The sequence below is a fragment of the Phalacrocorax aristotelis genome, chromosome 3 (assembly GCF_949628215.1).
Source record: "Phalacrocorax aristotelis chromosome 3, bGulAri2.1, whole genome shotgun sequence".
Classification (NCBI taxonomy): Eukaryota; Metazoa; Chordata; class Aves; order Suliformes; family Phalacrocoracidae; genus Phalacrocorax; species Phalacrocorax aristotelis.
Window position 1 is genome coordinate 43,117,225 of NC_134278.1, and position 16,674 is coordinate 43,133,898.

At 37.7% G+C, this 16,674-nt stretch overlaps 1 protein-coding gene across 5 annotated transcripts in view; it reads right to left on the bottom strand.

The window, feature by feature from the left end:
* Positions 1–16,674, bottom strand: part of EPHA7 (EPH receptor A7) — a 170,773-nt gene that overhangs the window by 73,173 nt on the left and 80,926 nt on the right. The gene's annotated exons all lie outside the window — the stretch shown is intronic.

Consider the following 16,674-nt stretch of genomic DNA (forward strand, 5'->3'; position numbering starts at 1 on the left):
TCTGCCAGCTAAGGACCATCCATTCTGCTCAGATTCCCTTCTTTATTCTCTTGCAAACTCTCTGGTGAAAAGACTTATTTGACACTCATTCCAGGGTTTTATTTATTTCTCATTATTATTACTAATTTGGCTTTGCCTTTCTTTAGTCGTCTTCTCTCTTAAACTGAGATTCTCTCTCCATCCTAAAACTAAACAGGAATAAAGGCAGAATTAGTGAAGAAGCTCATGTCATGTCAAATACTGTTTTACCATCTCTGGAATGGAACTTGTCTGCCACTTTGGAGGAGGCAAGTATTTTAACTGGAGAACTTAGACTGAGGAGTAGCTGAGATCATACCTTGGAGCCCCAAAACAGTGGCAACGCGTGTATACTTGGCTAAAATTAACAGGGACAGAAAACAATGGCAATTATGGCCACTTATGGGACAAAGCTCAAGTGCAAGGGCTGAAACAGTGCATCAAAATAATAAATGAAAAACTGGATATCCAAGTTATGTTTCTTATAGAGGCTGGAATTCCTGATAAGCTAAAACACCTGCTCAAAAGATGTTGAACCAGATACTGCTTCAAAACAACCAAAACTGTATTATCTCCTGATTGCTGCTGATACATGACTTTAACACACCAGGACTTTGAGTTTCTCCACCCAGTTATTTCTTGAGAAACCTTCCTTTAGATCAGGAGTTGGTCAAAAAGAAGCCTCAGAAACTGCTATTGCAAACATATAGTTCCTATGGAGTGAGCATTTTATAGTCTTTTTGACAGAATGTATGAATTTGCCTTTCTTGCTATCGTGTTCACATAGGCTGACCAATAACATGCTTATCAATCTTTGCTCTGTTCTTTATCATAAACTATTTCCTTTGAAATGTTGAACATCTGAATTAAAAACATTTATCTTACTTTACTTTTTTTTTTAATGTCCTCTAAAGTCCAGGCAATATTGACATTTCTGATCACAATGGACATTTTAAGAAATTACACATCCATTGAGAGTCATAGCTTGATTTACATATTTTGCTTTGGGAAGTTCTCCATCCCTAATGGAACAAAGTAAGATAATCTGGAGACATGTCTGTTTGCTTGACACACTTCCTAGACCCTTTGTGTCCTTCCTCTATTTGATGATATATTGTTCAATTTTTTTAATTTCTAGGAATCGGTAAATAAATCTTACCTGACAAGTCATTGCACTTCTATGACTGCTAAGAGGTCTCTGGGTAATAAAGCTTAATGCTCTGTTAACGACATTGTAGATAACATTATGCAGTCAGGATATCAAGATCCAAACTATCAGGGCATTTGCTGCTTTTTTGACTGGAATATTGTTTCTAGAATGAGATGCATGCATTGTTAACTCGTGAGCATTTCGTATCTGCCTTACTCTTACTAAAAAAGATAGGTATTTTAACTTCTCCTCACCTAGGTGAGGCAAAGTGCATGCATTTAACATCTCTAAAATGTTTAGGGAGGAGTCACTAAACAATCTTTTAGGTAGGAAAGAAAGTTAAGTGGGAGAGAAATGTTGCCTAGGAAGCCTGACACTAAAAGTGCTGCAGTGAAGAGGTAGGAGGTAGAAGTGACGGCAGGGGCGGGGGATGGAGGGGTGGGAAGTGAAGGAAGCAGTATAATGAAGTCTGAACTCTACCCAAACCACTGTGGTATGTGGTATAGCCCAAACAGAAGTATTCTTACAAAGTTGCTTTCTGGACAACCCACTGATAGATGTAGTTCTGCTGACAGCAAGTTTAAAGTAACACATCCCAAGAAATGAAGGCAGTCTCACTCCTTTTCTCTTCTTACTGCTTTGGGTTATTGCAACATAGGCTTTTCCAATGGTGCAGAGAGGTGGAATATATCCAGGGAAATTATAGTTCCCTTTTTCTGCACAGCATGCCAGCTGCAGAGCTGAAGTGACCAGGATGCTCCTGAAGCCTGTTCAAGCTCTGAGAGTTTGCCTTGGAGAATCTTCACTATGACTAGAACAAACATCTGCGAACATCAGTGCAGCGATAAAGGGGATAATGCTGCCTTGGCTGTGCATGTAACTTTTTTCTTCCTGATCTTGGCCTGGTCTTGGCTGCCACGTGGCTCTCGATCCACTGTTTGAAGGATGAAATAGATAAGACTATTCAGAAAAGGTGACAAAAAAGATAGAGAATAAAATTAAGAAAGGAAAATGGCAATAGAGATGAAGGGATTTTTGCTGAAAGAAAGTGCACGGCATTTCCAGATGTCTACCCAAAATACAAACCTGATATCAGCTAGATTGCCTTCCCATTTCTAACAGTTTAGGTGAATGCAGTCTATGTGTGTAGTTTAACCAGACAATGCCATAAGAAAAAGGAATTGCATAATACATTAGCCACAAAGCTCACATTAAGTAACTGGTGTGATTAAATGATTAAGGACAAAAATTGGAGTTGAGAAGTTTGGATTCTTTTCTACACTCTGGTAATGATTTCCTTTCAAATCGCCAGTAAACTTGATATCTCTCCATCAGAAACTTCTACTACAATATTGGATACTAATTCTTACCCTTATTTATGATGCATATGAAGATTAGAAAATAATCAGTATATCATATTTTCCTAGGGATTTTCCTATACTTAGGACATGAATCCTACAAGGCATATCTCTGTGAAAATATAATGTAATTATTGCATTAAACAAGAAGATAATTCACTGACCCAACTCTCTGTTTAATAAGAACATTTCTGCAAAGACTATTACTGCTACTTATATTTAGCAACAGTGTGTGAGGCAATAAGATTATCCTTGCCTCTGTACACTTACCAGCAATTTTTCTTCTCCCAGAGATGACTATCATGAAAGACTTGCTTTGTAATACAAGACATCCTTCTGATTTATTTATTATTATTTAACTTTTGAAAAAACTATATTAGCTATACGTTCTATCATGACTAGTAGATAATAAATACATAAATCTGAAAGCATGAGATTTATTAAATTCATTATATTTTAACAGACTGATTTTCTAATTGCAGCAGCAGTAGATAAGAGCAGCTGGTTCCAGAAACTGCAAAAGAATGAATCCATCATGCTATGATTGGCAGGTTGTGAAAAGGCAGCTTATTATTATAAAAATATTTTTTTTATCAAAACAAATCAAACTATTCTAACTAGGGTGCAGAAAAAGCTTCCTTCAGTTTTGTCCCAACTTACACAAACAATCATTAACCTTTCATTTTATGTGGATGGACATATTTTACGTTACAGCTGAGTGTGCTGACATATTCAACAACAGGAAGAGATACTGTGCCTGAAATCATGTCCAATAAAATTATTATGATAAAAAACAACATTCATTAGTCTAAAGAGGATGACCAGGACCAGGAATGAAGAAACAAGACATAGGAACGCCAGATGAAAATATCTTTAAAGTTACTTATTCTTTCTGTACAACAAAAATAAACACAGCGAAGACATTCCATTTTTATGTTATTGATGCCTATTTCTTCTTCACAATACATAAAAGGAGATAAACAAGTTGTTTTAATTTGGCAAACAGAGAGAAGAGTCGAAGAATGAAAAAAATCTACAATACACAAAATAGTTGTAGTAAATTTGGTATTTCATATTACTGCCTATGACTTTGTCTCCCCAAAACACAAGCAAACACACTGCAAATCAGCCACAGGCTTGCCTTTATAAGCCAGTGGAAATGTGAAGGCAGCTGTAACTGTAACTTGGTAACTCTAAGCTACACTTGCCTGTATCTCATGCATTCAAAAGAAGTACACTCAGACTCTGGTTGCTTTGAGGAAAACAGAAGTTATGAAAACAACAGTGTCTGAAGGTTCAAGCAACAGGTGAAAAATATGCAGTCTCTGTTTTATTGGCAACATGTTCAGATATACATTAAGACTTTTAATTAGCAGTCTGGTTTCCTTTATCCACTGACTTTCACTGTTTTTTTCCAGGTATAGCCCTTTGTTGTATCATTAATGTCCCCATAGCAATGGTAAGTAAAGTATATCGGTATACATTTGTAAAAGTAAAATGAATTGCTCTGTCTTCACTAGGACTTCACAAATTCCCTTGCAATAATATTTTTTATGTAAAGCATTTTCTTCCTCAGAACACATTCATATTAATTTCTTTATGCATTTATATATCAAATCTTAATTTTCAGCTCTTAATCATAACAGACAGATGCAAGGACTTTTGTTGTTTCTCTGTTTATAACAGCTGAACCTTCCACCACTCTAGTTTGTTTTTCTCACTAGCAGTGCAATATTTTCACCTATCTATAGAAACCAAGTGAAATATGACCATTTTCCTAATTTAGATAACTCTTATTGCCTCTGTTATCCACTGTTTTAGAATACACTTCTGATTTTGATATCTTACTGAAAAGGCTAAATCCTGCTGGCATACTATATACAAAAACTTGCATGAAGAAAGATATGGTTCTATAGCGCAGATATATATTTTCTTATTTATTTATACTTTAATATTCGCCACCACTTGTTAGTGAGAACTGCATCTGGATTTAGCGTGAAGTCCATCTGCTAAATTTCATTTTGATGTATGCCATGGTCTGCCATGAAAATAAGAGAGATGCGAGTGAGACTAGAAAATTCCTTTTCACACCCGTCCTTAAAAAATACTGTTTTATTAAATGCTGGGTTTCACTAGAAATTAAGTCTTTAATATAGTGAAATTTTAGTAAATATATATATTAATTTTAGTGAAAATGTATGTATGTTATTATTTTCCACATTGAAAAAGGAGTTTCAAAAGATGAGCTTTATATTTCTATGCTAAACCATGGTGATGAAGACTAGTTATATTAGCTTTTTTTTCAAAAGGAGTGTAGCCATTAGTGTACAATGCATTTTCATCAAGTTCATTACACGAGGAAATAAAACATCACCTAAATTTTCATTATAATTAGATGTCGAATAATATAATTTTCATAATTATGTGCTACGATGGCTATATGTTCTTGAAAAATCAACATAAAGCTGAAATTGAAAAATAGTGAAAAGAAAAAAAAATGGGACAGTCTTTCCAGCTATCAGATTTATCCATAATATACTAAACTGCATAAATGCCAGTCTAAAAACATTTTTTAACTAAAGCTTGTATATTTGTGACAATGCTTAGTGCTCTGAAGCCAGTATAGTCCAACACAATTAGTAAAGTCATAGCATCTACCTGGACTTGTGCAAAGCATTTGACACTGTCCCACATGACATCCTTGTCTCTAAATTGGAGAGACGTGGATTTGATGGATGGACCACCTGGTGGATAAGGAACTGGCTGGATTGTTGCACTCAAAGAGTTGTGGTCAACAGCTCAATGCCCAAGCAGGGACCAGTGACAAGTGGCGTTCCTCAGGGGTCACTATTGGGACTAACGCTGTTTAACATCTTTGTTGGCAACGTGGACAGTGGGATCAGTTGTACCTTCAGCAAGTTTGCTGATGACACCAAGCTGTGTGGTGCAGTCAACATGCTGGAGGGAAGGGATGCCATCCAGAGGGACCTGGACAGGCTTCAGAGGTGGGCCCCTGCGAACCTCAAAGTTCAAGAAAGCCAAGTGCAAGGTCCTGCACATGGGTCGGGGCAAACTCAAGCACAAATACAGGCTGGGTGGAGAATGCATTGAGAGCAGCTCTGAGGAGAAGGACTTGGGAGTGTTGGCTGATGAGAAGCTCAGCATGATCCAGCAATGTGTGCTTGCAGCCCAGAAAGCCAACTGTATCCTGGGCTGCATCAAAAGAAGCGTGGCCAGCAGGTCAAGGGAGCTGATTCTCTCCCTCTACTCCACTCTGGTGAGACCCCACCTGAAGTGCTGTGTTCAGCTTTAGGGCCCCCAAGATAAGAAGGGCATGAACCTGTTGGACCAAGTCCAGAGGAAGGCCACAAAGATGACCAGAGGGCTGGAGCACCTCTCCTGTGAAGACAGGCTGAGAGAGTTGGGGTTGTCCAGCCTGGAGAAGAGAAGGCTCTGGGGACACCATATAGCAGCCTTCCAGTACCTGAAGGGGGCCTACAAGAAAGCTGGAGAGGGACTTCTAACAAGGGCATGGAGTGATAGGACAAGGGGTAATGGCTTTAATCTGAAGGAGGGTAGATTTAGATTAGATAGAAGGAAGAAATTCTTCACTCTGAGGGTGGTGAGTCACTGGAACAGGTTGCCCAGAGAAGCTGTGGATGCCCCATCCCTGGAAGTCTTCAAGACCAGGTTGGATGGGGCTTTGAGCAACCTGGTCTGGTGGAAGGTGTCCCTGCCCATGGCAGGGGAAGGGGGTGAAACTAGATGATCTTTAAGGTCCCTTCCAACCTAAACCATTCTATAATTCTATGATTCTATGATAAAAAGCTAAAAGTTGATATAAGTTTACTGACTCATATGTCCCCAAAAGAATCTGGACATAGCTAGGAGATAATTCTGTTTGTAAGGGGTTGCACATGTCTCCGCACATTATATTACAGAAACTATATTTTCCACCCTGTGAAATTAGCAAGAGTCAACTATGTGTAACAAACCCACTGCCTTATAAAACACTATGGCTGCTTATCTCATAAGCTACTATTGTTTAATCATCGTTAAGCTTGCATAATTAGAACTTAATTTTATGTTATTACCCTGCCATTGGGTGAGTGCACTGGAGTGCATATGTGCTTTAAAAATAGCCATCACTGTGCTTTAAAACAGGACATTGGCAATTTGAACGTTCAACTAATTTTTTCCAGGTACAGTCTATGATTGAAACATCTTTAAATGCTGCTATATAATTATTTTATTTTGCAACTTCCCAAAAAGGAAGAAACATGGCGCTTGAATTCTGTACAAGCTTATATTTTTAAGAAGCCCCATTTAGTTGAATGTAGGATTAGGGTGGCTTTCTGGCACTTTTTCTTGTTTCCCAGGCCAGACTACGATGGGAATTGGAACGGGCTAAAGCAGATGACAGCTGAGGAGGGCTTTCTGTATTACAGTAGACTCCAAGGATGCCCTAAGGTAAGTGGAATTGCTCAGAGTTTGCACAATGCCACATGCTGTTATTTTGCTATTGAAGGCACCGTTACATTTTAGTACACTGTGCATTCACAACCCACCGGCAAAGAAGTGACAGGCATCACTGGTCATCTAGTGAAGCAGTTTTGTTCCCTTTAGATTGCCATTTATAATGCAGCCGTTTTATGTGCCTGGAGAGAGACTTTTCTCTGCTACCTGTTCAATGACAACAAACGAAGGAGTTTGCTTCAGAACATCACATGCCAAAAAGTGAGGCAAAAATTCTCTGCTGCTTACAGGACAGAAATATAGATGATTAAATCTCACTTTCTGAACGTTACCCATGTGTATGGGAATACCACCTGAACAGATCTTTACTGCACCAGTGCTATCGATTGCTGTTTATTACGGAAATGAGAGAAACACGCTCCATTTTTCTTGAGTCCAAGATGCGTCTACAATATTTGCAAAAAAGTTGCACAGGGGAACAACTGTACTGGGAAAAATAAGCATACAGGGAAGAAAAAACTAGCTATAAAACTGTTAATCCTTCTAAAAATATAATCCTGGAAATACTGTTGAAAACAGGTCCAAATTAATCCCTGATATAAATATATGCAATATTATTAACCCAAACTGAGTAATATCCCACACTGTCATAAAACTACTGCATGCCGTAGGCCACAGAAAGAGTACACTTTTGCCACTTGTTCATATTAAGATTGTCCTAAGGAGCTTTAAGCTAAAATCCTTGTTTGAAATGAAGTTTTCTGTGTCTGAATAAGTCTTCCTTTAGACTCCCTGGCAGAGGGACTCTCCCCTACTGTTTGTACGGTGCCTTACACAACGGGACATGGAACCTCACTGTGTGCATTAAACACAGCTGTAAAATCATTATAATCTACATATATCTGTCCTGATTCCTTGGTTCCTCACTACTATTCATGTGCCCTCTCCTCTCTGAAACTTCCAGCTGAATGTTCTTATGTGTGAAACAAGCGTCTATGTTGGTAAATATGAACTATGCAGATTCCAAAATCTGCCAGCAAAGCATACATGATAATTAAACATCAGCAGATGCATGTTATTTGCTAACTAGGCCTTAAACATCAATATGTTCTGGGTTATGTTCTGCACTCCTCAGGCTATTTATTAAAGCATAGTAATAGCAAATGTTTACCTATTTTGACATCTTTTTTAATTTTAGTCTGAAATGTTTAACTTCCTGCTGGATTAAAATTATTCTTATGAGGCCAAAGTACTAAAAATTAAAGAAATTTCCTCCTAGCTGATCTGATGAAGTATCATCTCAGCTTCCAGTCATTCCTGCTTTTTAGCATCTTTGAGCCTGACATCAGTTTTGGATGCAGCTAAATGCCAACTATCCCGATAAACATGTACGCTACCAGCTGTGGCTCCATCTGCTCAACTAAACATTTTCACACCAAATCTGCCGAGGAAAAAAAAATATTGTTTTTGGAGTTGGTTTGTAACAACTGAAATATTAAAATCTTAACTCCAGGTGGCCCTTCACTTTTCTATTCCTCTGATGAATATATTTAGAAGAAACAAAACCATCTATTTATAGCCTGCCTCAAACCCACAAAATCTAATGGAAGGAATTTGGTGGAAAAAGAACAGATAAATAAAACAGAAATCCAGAGCTGATAAACCTTCACTTTGTCTCTTGCAGAGCGCCTGCAAATGCCTACGTGACTGCACGACCTGACCGATGTGTAGCGGCAGCCGTAAATAGCTCCCGGTCCGGCTGCCTCACCCCGGAGGCAGGCAAGGCTGGTGTGTTTGTCAGCCTGCTCCCAAAATGCTGCAGTTGCAAACCCAGAGTTAAAACTGGTACTTCAGTAAGCTTGTATGATTGCTGCTGTGTTTCAGAGCCTTTTATGAAAACAAAAGATGAGCAGGGATACCTGCAGAAGCAGTGAAGCCAACATCCTATTGGAGTCCTAGATGTACTACCAGCTTGAAGTGACTTCTACATGTACAACACACTCTGAAGCGATAGCTGTGTACACGCGTTTGTATCAGATAGAGGTCTAGCTCACTGCTGTTAATCTCCTCTTTTTGCATTTGAACATTCAGATCTTCTTGAGCAAAGAAATAAAAGTCCTCAAGAAAAGGCAAAGCAACTGTGCGCATGTGGCTCTTGCTTAAACTGTCAAAATCAGATTAGGAAGTTCAGCATGGTAAAGAGGGGATACTAAGAACAGTACCTGCCACTGTGCTAGGGCAATAACCCTAATATATCAAGTCTGAACAAGGACCAAGGTTTAAATTGCACTAAGCAAGTGCTTTTCACTTTCCACTCCCCTGCTGGGAACCCAACAGAAGGTGTGGAGCAGCCCCAGTTCTGTCACCGTGAAAGCCTGAGCAGCTGTTGTGAAACAGGGATAGCACAATGGCTGAGCAGAAGACAACTAATCCTAGCCACAAGAAGCTCAAGTATTTTTTTTTGCCCTGCTATACCTGCTAGGGCCTGTAAATTGTTTCTTCTGAGAGTCCTCGACTGCACATGCCAGAGTCCTGAGATAATCTTACACCTTCATGAACAGCACTTTTGAAATAACAGATACAAGTCTATTTACCTTGAAGGATCAGCTGATTCAGACCACTGTTTGTTTTGTACTATGTCATCTTAAAAGCAAAAGGAGAACAACTGCCCACCCCAGTTAGGGCTTTTAAACAGTTGCAGTGACATAAGAACTAAGAAAACAGCAAAATAATGGATGAATAGACTATATACCATGGTTTAAAATTCAAAGACACCCTAGTGGAAACCCAAGAGGGATGAAAAAGTGTGAAGCTTCTGTAACTTATGTTAATGAAAGCCAAGAGTAATTTTATTGAAATGAATGGAGTAATGCCAAAATTTTCGTACTAAAGAGACATCAGACTCATTTAGCTCTGAAGTATTCCTTGACACTTCTGTTTTAGAAAGTTAAATAGTATTTTGGATATTACATCTTTTTCTATTCTGTTACATATGTTCCTTATAAAAATGAAAGAAAAAAGAATCTTGTTACATCTAATAATTTCTTTTAATTAATAAAAATGTGACCCAGGAATGTGCTTTAAGTAAGATGTGGCAAGCAATTAACAGTTAAGACTCCACATCAGAGACATCTGAGGTTTTTTGATAGAGCTTTCTTATTATTTCCTTCTGAGTTTGTTCTTACTACCAAAGGCTAGTATACAGGAAACCCAGAAAGTTTTTCCAGCTGCTGAAATTAAATGACAGAAATTAAAACAGTCTTGAGTAGGTATCCAAATTCTGCATAAAGACTTATGTTTTTACATCCTGTCCTTTCTGGTTCACTCAGTAATGCCTTGTCTATCTGCATAAATAAAAATTATCAGTAGAAAAGGAGTTTGGGCTAGCAAAAGTGTATTGTATTATGTTTTATTGAATAAATTTATCACCTAAATGTTCTTAACCCTTAACTAACAAGTTAATACTCTTAACTAACAACTTAATACAATTAGACTGTGAAAAATAAATGTCTTTCTTTCCCTTCACATTTTTGACTCAAGAAACATTACAAAGAATCTCAGTAATAAATCAAATTGTGAGAGATGTGAATTCCAGAAATAAACCAAATATTATAAAGTTATGTGCAGAGGTACAGGTACATAAGTCACCTTACTATCTTCTGTATTTTTAAGTTCTCCAAAAGTAGTACTGCTAGCATCGGACAGAGAATAACAGAGTGGGGCATGTTTTTGTAAAATAAACAAAATTATGAAGAATTTTAAAAATAAGAGCAATATCCAAAGTTGTACAAATAAATACTCTTATTGTTCAGTAGCCAGAATCTCTGGCTACTGGCTAACAGGCAGGAACAATATTCAAAAAAATAATCATATGTCATAACATTTATTTCATTATTTTAGTATTTAGCTTCAGTATCGACATTGCAGTTATGTATGTCTGTGACTTAGAACAAAAAGTAGTCTGGCAGCTTCTTTAGGAGAAAGCTCATGAGCCATATAATCCAGCAAGTTCTTGTAATGATTTCCCATCTATATATTTATCTGTTATAATGTAGCATATTTTCACTGTAGTCATTTGAGCTGTACTAGTTTGTAAAGCTAGGGATCTTTACAAACACAGAAGCATATAAATATAATATATATTCCTTATCTTTTCTCAAGGAATAGAGGAAAGAGTAACTGTACACCTAAGCTGGAAAGTGCCTTTTTGTTTTACTATGGCTGATTCTGTGTAACTGTATCAAGATAGAGGCAAGTCCAAGAAATTTGCATCACACGGAAATAAGGCAATATTTCGATAGCCATCAGATTCCTTGGGAATTAACTCAGAGGCTTTGATGCAAACTGTACTGCTGTATGCTCCCTCATACAGATAAGCCTTATATTTACGGTGAAGAAATCTACTGGAGAACTTCCAGCAGTGAAGCTATCAAGCACTGGGGCTTGAGATAGCCTTTTAGATATCTGGGCCCAGGCTAGAGAGTCTTGAAGATAAGAGTGGAGACTGAAGTTAAGCCTAGTTCTCTGAAAAACCAGTGTAAGGCAGTCTGATGTGCTCATGGTTGTCTGTATTGCTGCAACCTTTTTTATTAGATAACTTTCCCTACCCAGTAAGAGCTTTATGCTCAGGTATCCTGTGTTGCTGTCATCCAAGGGAGAAGCAGTAAATGCATGAATAACTGCAGCCAATTCAATATCCACCAGGATGAGGTAGACTCTCATACCCAAAGAGGAAAGATGGACAGTTTTATTTAGCAGATGTCACTCTGTGGCAGCTTTAGTGTTGACACAGAATACAGAAGTATTCCTAAAATATGGAATGCACTGATCAAAAATCAGTGTATAACTTTGACCAGAAGCTACTATACTGGGCCTGGAAACTCACTGCCTCACTCATTTTCTTCTTGCTTGTACCATCTCTGCCTCATCTGGGTTCACTTTCAACCAATAATTCTTCATCTCTGTCTTGTTTTCTTGTAATCAGTTGCTACTACAATGAAACTGGAATGGTTACAGGTCTCAACGTACAAAAAGAAATTTATATGATCTGCATATTTCTTGAGCATACCATCTGACCTGTTCACACAGTAGCTGAGTATAGATGCCAAAAAGAGCTAGCAATAAAACTGATTCTTGAAGGACACCAGAATGAAGAACAAAAAAGGTGGTCTGCCCTAAGTACTTGTTGGCTGTGTTTATCACCAACCATTTTAGTGTATTGGATCCTGCTACCCCTCTCAGGTAAGAAAGTACTATCTCATGATCAACCATGTTAAGTGATTCAGATATGTCTACAATGATGAGAATAGATGTCTGCCCTCTCTCCACTGACAGGAGCAGATTACCTATTACACAGGCCACTAAAGCCATTTCATGCCCTGGTTTAAATTCAGATTGTGCTGGATCTAGAATTTTATCTTAATTTAGTTAATGCAGTTGGCCTTTGGCTAGCTTCTCTATGAGCCTGCAAAGAGTTTCACAATTATTCTGTGTCTGTATGTGGGGACAGACAAAGAAAGATGATTACAGTTAGCTCTTGGGTGAAATGTGGAAACTGTTACAGAGCACATGGAAATGCTACATAAAGGTTTGGGACAGGAAATGAATAGCTAATCCAGCTGAAGCTACAGGGGGAATGACAGGGATGTGAGACATAATTACTCAAACTGGAATTTGCTCAGGACACTGAGGTTAACACCTCTCCTTTTGCAAATTGTGCGAAGGCTAGAGCTGACAGGACTTCAGGCTTTTTTATATAGTCTGAAAAGCAACAAATCCAATTGCAAAATTCTTTTTCCCACAAGGGACAATGGGTTCAGCATAATGCAGTGTGAAAAAAACTGTCTTCTGATCATCTAGCACTTCTTTTAACATCTAGATTCTCACTGCAGGTATCCCATCAAGTAATAGCACTCCCCAGTATAACCCTATTCATTCTGATAGGTGAAGAGAAACAGCTTAAAGAAGTACAGCTACAGTAACCACAAGTCAAATATTTGTATAATTTAACCTTGCCAACTGACTAACAAACTAAATAACAACACACAGTGAACTAAACACTGGAGAATGTATCCTGGAAAATTTCTGGGTTGTTACTTTCAAGTTAAACAAGAGTGGTAAGTAGATGAATGAAGGTTATTAAAACCCATATAAATGTACACAATCTCACACACAAAAAGAATCAATTTTATGATGTTCAAAAGCTGTACAAAAACTACTATGTCTTTGTGGGATTTTGCTGATCTTTCAAGAATGACAGATCAATCTGTTAAAGGAAGAAAAATGGTTTGAAAACCCACAATGTTTTAAAAAGCAATTCCTTTCAGAGCTCTACTTTTTTGATAAATTAACCATGATCAGCAATAGAGAAATCAATTTTCTTTTCTATCTAAGCTTCAAATAATGGCATATAATAAAAAAAAGATGTACATAAGCAATTCATACCAATGCCCAAATTTTTTACAAGTAGCCTCTACTTTTCAATTCCTTTGTTTTTGTAACTCAAATCATGATTTTCAGAGATGCTTATTGCCTACGAGTCCAGTAGCACTTCAATTATGTAGTAAATACTCCTACCAAGGAGCCTGGCAGGTGTCTGCTTTGTTGTGTGCCTGAAGCCTGACTGAGCAACTCGCTGCAAGGTGAACTTGTGTCCTATCGCCACGTTTTCCTTCCTAAGCCTTTGAAAGGAACAGTTCCCTACAGTAATCACTGCTAAAAATCAGGCCGTGAGCATCCAGCACCTAAAGCATTTAGAGAAGCAACATTTTAAAAACTTGGTCATATTCCTACATCATCAGCCAATTATGTCATTACTTGTAACCTCACACACCCTCCTCCAGGGGTTTCATGCCATAAAGCAAGTTAATGACCCATTGCAAAGTACCTCCTTATAATGGGATTCAAAACTTCATTTTAGCACCTTGATTATGAATGACATGCTTTTTGTTTCACTGCCAGTAAGGTGCTGAGTCATTAGCAGCACAACATATGAAAGAAGAGCTTTTCAGATGTTAGATATGTAACATTAACAAAGCTAGGATAAACACAATCTTCCAAGGAGTCCCTTAAACTTAAACACCACATAAACTACACTATGATTATCTGCAGCAGAAAAATGTAGGTTTTGTGCAACACGAAGCATAGCAAAACTTGTTTAAAATGCATCATAAGAATGAGTTACTACTGAGGATCATAAATTTGTCTTCTGTGTTTGAACCACTGATGGCATAATATAGAATCTTTTAAAAATTCTAATTTGAGCTCATTTAACTGTAGTACCAACGTAAAGCAATACTGTACTTCTTTTACTGACTAAAACATAGCAACATGATTTGTCCTCCCACAAATACACAACCAGTGTTTTGATTAAAAAATGGTGATGTCAGAATACAGTCAAATCTACTTTCAGTCTCAATGCATAATTAACAGACCCTAAAAGGTTAACAAATGCAACATTCATATAAAAGTAAACAAACTGGGGATAAGTCTTTGCTCACCTTCTAAATTTATGCTATCCGATGCAACAACTACTCTATGCTTTATCAGTCGTGACATCAGTATTAAAAACAGCTATACATACTGCCATAATTGTTTATACATCCCTTCCAGCCATTTCAATGTGAACAGTGTCCTCCTTGTTTCTTACCCTACATGCAGCTATTTCATCATCTCCAGTTCACATATCAATTACCAGACTACTGCAATCTCAACAATTCTTTTCTATGTCCAACCTCTCTTAAGCAATAAAAAATACCACCATCAAATTACAGGTGAAATGTTTCTGAGAAACCAGAGAACATAACAAAATATAAAGTATTTTCCTAATTAAGAAGGTAGGAGTGGAAAGGTGGTTTGGGATTACTGTTTGCAGTTACCTGCCATTTCAGGCAACCACGTCCTTCCAAAAGAATGACCAAGCTCTGTCTTAAAATCAAATTATGTCTCCCACTACTCCCATCAAAAGGCTGCTCTAGTACCTCACTAGTGTGACGGCTAGAAAACTTAAGAGTTTCCAGCCTAAGTATCTCATGTCACAAACTCAACCATTTGTTTTCACATCAGTACCAGTCATTCCATTAAGTTGGCATTTCATTTGTGATTTTTCCCACACACTCCCTCCCAGTGTGTTTCTGAATACTAGTGAAACTTGTGGCAGTAAGGAGTCCTCTGTCATTCCTGTTGGATCTCCATCACGCAAAAGAAAGGCAACAGGAGAGGAAGAAAATTAGGCACTACACATAAACATTACTCTGTTGTCTAAAAATTAGGATATTCCTAGAGAAGTGGAAGAAGCACAGTAAATTCATCAGTTAAAGAAGGGAACAGAACGTGGCTCTCCCATTTCACAGGCTACAGCATAATGCCAGAGCAGCATTTCCGACCCACAGCACCCCATTTTAACAGAAGACTGAGCCTGTACTTGTCTCAAAAAAACCCATGAATACTGGCACACCCACCTCCGGACAGGTTTTCTGGCTCTCGATCCCATATACACTCCAGTGCCAAATTAAAGGCAGAAGGAAAGGAGCTATGTTTTCAGCTAACCAGGTCCAACAGCTTTTTTTCCAGCACATTTCTCCTGAACTTTTCTCCTGATGCACCTAACTTTCTACAAGCGGAGGGTGAAATTTCATACTATTCTTGATCCCTCCTAATAATGGGGTACAGCTAAAATATTCCTGTTCTCCTCTGTGCCCAAAACAACACTATCCCATCGTTTCCTTTACACGAGATCTGCAGAACCACTGTTGAGAATAAGAGGAAACTGTTCTCTTGCTTTCTTAACGCTGGCATCTACATTGTGAATGCAGGACCCAGCACTCAGGTACTTTCAATGACTTTTTACCTTTTCTTTTTCACCTGTACAATGGAGCTAATTAGCACTTTTTAATGTAGACTTAAACTACCTGTTTGAGGTTTCTCCAGACTCACGTGTGATCATGGTGCTGAAGCAATACAGTGAGGGTCATCTTTGATGGCGTCCACGTTGTACTCATACTGAAAACTATTTTACTCGTACTGAAGACTAAGTTTTATTTTCCAAGGGGCCACTCTTGGACTTTTCAAAAGGAAATAATTTTGTTAAACTCTAAAATACAAATTACTTCATACTTATTAAAAAGAAACCAAACTTATTTTTTTGAAGCTAAATCTAAAGTATAAATGGTTTCATGCCTATTTTCAAAAACTGATTGGCAGTTCATTGTCATGAATCATACAGCCATTACTGAGCTTCTATTTTCAAATGTCTTCTTGTTTGTTTTTTTTTTTTAGATCAGTTGAAGACAGCAAAGCAATAACAACAATACAGCACCTAATGCCACAAAAGTGAAAAATTTGCTTTCAACTCTTATTGGAGTCTGAGCCTCTTCTGTTTCATTTTTTATCACAGTTAATCTCTGCAGATATTACACTATATTAAATCTGTACGACAGCCATATTTATCTTGAGCTTTTCTGTCATATGTATGTTCATGACAAAAACAAACAAACAAACAAAACAAATCAAAAATCCCCAAGATGTTTCATGTGATGAGGACATAAGAATGGATATCATTTAATTCACAACCAGTTATCAAAATCTAACTACTTTCATATTTTGCAGTATGAGATCTGTCTGGTAGTCCTTCAAATTTATAAATTCCAACAAAAAATTAAGTCTTTTATCCAC